The sequence below is a fragment of the Natator depressus genome, chromosome 3, assembly GCF_965152275.1.
Source record: "Natator depressus isolate rNatDep1 chromosome 3, rNatDep2.hap1, whole genome shotgun sequence".
Lineage (NCBI taxonomy): Eukaryota > Metazoa > Chordata > Testudines > Cheloniidae > Natator > Natator depressus.
In genome coordinates, this window is record NC_134236.1 from 87939650 (window position 1) to 87945649 (window position 6000).

Here is a 6000-nt window from a genome sequence, read left to right on the forward strand (position 1 = left end):
AGAGGGAGTAACAGTAGTCCTGTCTTGAGGTGATAGCTTCATTGATCATGGTTTGTGTGTCCTAGTTCAAAAGGACATTATTTGCTGTCAGGCTGGAGGTTGAAGGCTTTCCTTCCTCCTATTGCTACCTGGTTTTCTCAGTAACGTGTGGCAGCAGTGTCTTGTCATTGAAGCAGTGGGACACGGGCAGAAATTGAAATATCAAACAGGCCTTTTCAGCTCAAAGCAGGTGGCAACCCTGGATAGACACTCACTACCTTGATGCTCTGTCTTTTGTGAGGCATATCACTTCAATAAAGTGCAAGGTATAAGGGAGAAATTTATACTTTCATTTTCAGTTACTGACCTATATCAGGCCCTCTGTATCTTCTGTGTGTCTGTTTTAATGGAAAAAGGAGAGCAGGCAAGGAGTTAAAACCCAAGCAAAATGTCATGCCTGAATAATTTTAAAAAGCACCTTGCCTTTTTTTATAGACCACTGATTAATGTTATATAGCCTAATGCAGATGAAATGTAGCTTTGGGTAGGCTGATTACCGTTTCATTAAAACTGCAAGTGTGTGACATATTTCTGTGGATTAGAGAGTGCCTCTTTATTGGACAAGCCGTGCTCTCAGTAGAGATGCATCATCAGCATGCACTTTCACTGTCACAAATCATGGACCTGGAGTTCTTGGAATCTAATTAGACGTGACACTGGCTATGCAATCCCTAACCAAGGCCAGTAATGAGAACAATTATTCCTGAAAGAAATGTATGTCTTTCCTGCGCTAGAGAGGTGAGGGCAGAGGCTTCAAGAAATGAACCAAAAATAGAACCATAACTAATCTGTGTATCTAATTTTTACCAGATGTGCGAAAGTAATCTTGCAGAAGGAATAAAATGAAATAGCAGCACAGAAACAATTTGTTCGCTGAACTTTCAGGGCTGCCGAGCACAGGTGTGTTCGAAGACCAGACCAGAGGTTTGGAATATTGTAAACCTTTTCACCTGGTGCCAGCAGGTCGGAGAAGTAAGACTACCCGGTCTTTCACAAATTGTTCTTTTACCTACCTAACTGGCTAACTTTACGCTGTAGATTCAAACAGCATGTTCACTGCTGTGCAGTGCAATTTGCTGGATGTATGATTATACAACTTGGAATATGAAATGATGTATGAAATAAAATATCACAGCCCAGTGCACCGAGAATACAGAGTGCTGTGCAATCACTGCTCGTGGCATTGACAGATTGAAGAATCCTGCTTACTTCAGCTTGTATTGAGCGCTTCATTTTCCTATAAATAAATATGACAAACTTCCCAGGCTAGCTTCCTCTAAGTGGCTGTTCATGAACAAGGAGACTGGCAATGGGCAATAAGTGTTTGTCAGGTTCCCCTCCAGTCACCTTACAAAGAGAGTTGAATGGCAAAGGCTCTTTTTAAAGCCTAATTCTTACCTTAATTCTGTTTTTGAAGAACATGTTCTGATTACATATTTCCCTGCAGTAGTGAATCAGAACAACATCTTCCCACTTTCTGTGTTTTCTCCCTTCTCTCTTTGTCCTCTGGAGTTTATATCAGGGCAATGCCACTTGCTGCAGAAGAAGCAGAAGTGATGGAAATAAGAGAGAAAACATTCTATTTAGAGATGGGCCGGGGATGCTGGGTTTTAGTTCTGCAAAACAAAACCACAACAGAAGGTAAGCTGGATGAAGGTTCCATTTCATCCGAACCCCCAACATTAGAGGCCAGGGAATGGGTTAGAATCAAAAGTTTCCATTTAACAAGAACAAACTGGTTGGTTTTGGTTTTGCAAAAATCTGTATCAGAGGTGGTTCAGATCCAGGTTTCATTTTACATCAACTGCAAAAGCTCAAGAACTTAGGTGAAGGGAACCCAAATAAAAGGCTCTGGTTTGGGCCTTTTTAATTATGATGTAATGCTACCAAACAATGGTACTTACCTGTTTGGAATACTGTGTCCAGTTTTGGCCACTTCACCTACAGAAAACATGTTGTTGAGATTAAAAGGTTTCAGACAAGAGCAATAAAGACGGTTAGAGAATTCACATAGGATAAGAGACTGCAAAATCTAAAATAGATTAGCCTGGAAAAAGCCAAGTGCAGATTGGATTGTCTTGTCAATGGTTTGATGGGATACTATGCAAATATTTTGTCCATGACTACTGATACAGAGATATCCTTCTTACTGAATTCATCCTCCCCAGTCATCATGATTTATAGATGTCTTTCAACAGATAAAAAGTGATGATTTGAGCATGGTGGAAATACTGCTCTCAGTGTGACGGATTGTGACATCTGTTTTTTTTAAAAAGACGTATGCTGTGGCTGTCAACTTGCCTCCACCACAGCGTGTGCAAACTCACATAGTGGAACTCTTCTAGGTGGTGGGCAGCTTGACTGATCCAAGCTGTGTCACCTGGAAACATAGTCCTGTGTTTCTTGCTGTGAGAAATATCCTGTTTGCTTTGAAGATAAAATCCCTTTGTTTCAGAGACAGTTTGGAATACAATGTCTTAAGAGAAAAATAATAGTAATAATAATAAATCATAATTATACCTAGATCTTGTATATCACTCTTCACAGTGCAGTGTCTTCTCTGTTGAAATTTCAATGAGTTTCTGGAAATGCTGAAGACACATTAGCCCTTTGTTGGTGCCAGGATGTCTGGAGGAGCTCATGACCATGAGTGCCAACCTCAGGGCAGACTGCCAAGAAGCAGGGCACAAACCCCAAGCTGGGAGTGAGTTCCATACTTAGATTTTACCAACCAAATAACAAGTGTGAACTCTGCAAGTACTATAGCAGCCTAACCATGGAGTCACAGACATTCCCCTTGGGTACTCCAGTCTATCTTGCCAACCACCTTTGTGATAGATGGTCTCTTACACCAAAAGTCACAACAATATTCAGGTTACTCCCAGTCCCAAAGGACCAGTCACTTACCCTAGGTCAATTGTACCTTAGATCTCTCACCAAAGACAACACTTGTAGCTATTCCTATAACAAACGATCTGTAGGCTCATTAACTAGGGAAAAGAAACGTGTTATTTGCAAGTTTAAAGTAGGTGAAGATACACACACAAATGAACTACAGACTTAGGTTTAAAAAAATAATAGAAGTTGTTGTAATATGTAAGCTGTATTAGGTCGCTTAGTGCTAACCCAAGCCAAGCAGCTTGGGAATCCCTTGTTTAAGATTAGAAATATTGCCCTCTCCAAATTCCAGGCAACATAGTGCTGATAATTTCTCTTTAACAGGGATTTTTATTCCCTTCCCCCAGCATTCAAGCTGTGATGGGATGATGGCTTGTGCACGTGCCTCCTTATGGGTGTGGGGGAAGCAATCAACAAAGTCTTTTGTCCACTGATGTTCCACAATGGATTGCCTGGTATCCACAGGCCTTTTTGACTGGGGAGGAGATGACGCCTCTTGTGGTAAACTAGTATTTCATACTTGGTAATGCTTCTCTCCTGACTGGTGGGGTTTAGAGTCTAAGCAAACATTTTTATAGTTACAGAGCAAACACCTAAATATTCCCTTATAACATGTCAGATATTATAAGTAAGATGAATATATGTAGAACCCTACAAGCATTTCATAAATTCTAAGCACTCACCACATTCGTATAACTCTAAGATCTATTTTAACTATACTAACACACTTCCAGCTATGCATTTATCAGTGTTCACTGAGGCCCAGGGGACTTGGCATGAGCTGGTCTGCCAGCATCAGAGTTGGTGTATTTGTTGGACCTGTGTCCATCTTGGCTTCTAAAGACCAGCAGTGAGTCAATGTACTCAGTGGTGACAAAGATTACTAGGATTCCAGGTGTTCTCAAGGAGAAACTTAATGGTGATCTCACCAATTATAGAGTGGAGTCACATATACCCATTTTTGAGAAGATTGTTGTACAGTTAGTGGCTAAACAACCATGGCCATATTTTCAATATGTCAATTTCTTTGATCCTGTTCAATCTAGTTTTAGACTGGCTATGGCTCTAAAACTGCACTAGTAATATTGATCTCCTGGCTATGAATAAGGACAGCTTATCCATTCTGATGTTGTTTGATCTGTCAGCTGTCTTTGATGCAGTTAATCAGGAGGTGATGTTGACAAGGCTTGCAGTCCATATGGTTGGATGGAGCCACCTAGGTAGCTTGGCCTTTTTTTGTATAGAAAACCCAGAAGATGACTCTGGACAAGTGTTTCCACTTCTAGGGCACTCTTGTTCTAGACACCACAGGGCTCTACTCTGTCCCTCTCTTGCTCATTGTGCCCCTGAGGCAGCTAGGAAGGCGAGGAAAGACACATGAATTACAGTTTCTGAAATATGTGGATGATAACACTTTTGTATATCTCCAAAATATCTCTCTGACCAACAGAAGTCAGTCTAATAAAAGATATTACCTCACCCACCTTGTCTCTCTAAAATATCCAATCCTGCTGGTGCAATGGAATGAATGTCTTAGTGCTCACTAGAGTTTGGGACTTGGATGAGGGGTAGATGGTTGTGGCTCAATCCAGGAAAGACAACATTAGTCAGTTGATGGAAGGAACCAGAAGAATCACATAGTGTCATATCAGAATCATGATTTGTCAGTGCGGTCATTATTTGAAAATCAGATTCAGGTTAGGAGTTTTATTAGAGCTTCAAACACAGATGGCAGCCAAGACAAAGAGTATCTTTCTCCACCTGTGGATGGTATGGTAAGTTCAGCCATTTGTTTGAACTGTGGGCCTTGCTACCTTGTTACCTTTCTCACCTCAAGATGACTGTAATAATGCACTTTACTAGGGGCTAGATCTTGAGATGGTTCAGAAGTATAGGAAGAATACTAGAATACCTAGAATAACCATTCTGCAGGATATTCTGAAATACCTAAATAGATTTTGTTCCAATGCAGAATACAACTTCAACATTTCCCCTGGAGTGGGAATTCCAAAATTTTATTTAAGGAAAAAAAAGAAATAACTTTTCATTTTTGACTTTTTAAAATGAAATGAATGGAGCTTCCCAAGCAGCGTGGAAGAATAACATCCCTGCTTCCAGACTCCCTGCCAGACCACTGGGAGGGCTGCCAGGCTCCCATCCTCAGAGTGGGAGCCTAGAAACCCTGAGAGCCCTGGCTCCTGTCAGAATTCCCAGGGCTTCCAGGTCTGCCAGGCTCCCAGCTCTGCAGCAGCCCACCAGACAGGCAGCTGAAGAGGCAAACAAGCTGGCAGAAAACAAAGCAAGCTTCTCTGGGAAAACTGCCTGGTTTCCACTGAAAGAGTCTATAAAATCCACATGTTCCTGAGGAACATGTAGATGTTGGTGAACTGGCATTTTCTGATGGAAAAACGCTATTGAAAAATGTCCAACAAGTTCTAGTAATTAGTATATGGTGTTAATGATGACGAATATAAAAGAACTTACCCAGCCCTTCTATGAGCTGTCAGAAAATATATGAAGAAAGGGAGTGGTTTGATAAAATCTACCAGATTACCTATGCATCTATCTATACTGCACCCACTGGCATGTAAGATTAGATCAAATGAAAGGAAATAGTTCTTCCCATTGTGTGGAGGCAGTTTGCTGCAGGAGGTCATAAAGTTAGCTGAATTTTTTTTTATTAAAGTACGGGATAATTGTATGGTCAATAATGACTTTTGTAGTTATTCCTGCTAAAATAAGGGTAATACAAATCCCAGTGCTTCAGGATGTCACTTGATTGACACAAGGGTCAGAAAGGAATTTCTCTTTACCCGCATCTATGCAGCATTACCACAACTGACCAGCTACATTGCAGGACATGGGAAGCTGCTTCTGAAACACTGGGTATGGTTTACTGCTGGAGACAGGATGCTGGACTTGATACATCCGTGATCTTGTCTCGTAAGGAAAAAACGATGTTCCTAAGCAGATCTCATGCTATGTTTCCTCAGCATTTCATTTCCCAGAATGAAGTGCATCCACAATGTTATGTTCTCTTTCATTAGGGTGAGAAATAGTGGC

The 6000-nt window shown here is 41.0% G+C and overlaps 1 long non-coding RNA gene across 1 annotated transcript in view; it reads right to left on the minus strand.

Moving 5' to 3' along the window:
• The window catches only part of LOC141983949 (uncharacterized), a 29297-nt gene extending 27709 nt beyond the window's left edge, over positions 1 to 1588 (minus strand). Inside the window, exon 1 of the long non-coding RNA XR_012638588.1 lies at positions 1438 to 1588. This is a non-coding gene — a long non-coding RNA (uncharacterized LOC141983949). The remainder of the gene's footprint in view (positions 1 to 1437) is intronic.
• Between the last annotated feature and the right edge of the window lie 4412 nt (positions 1589 to 6000).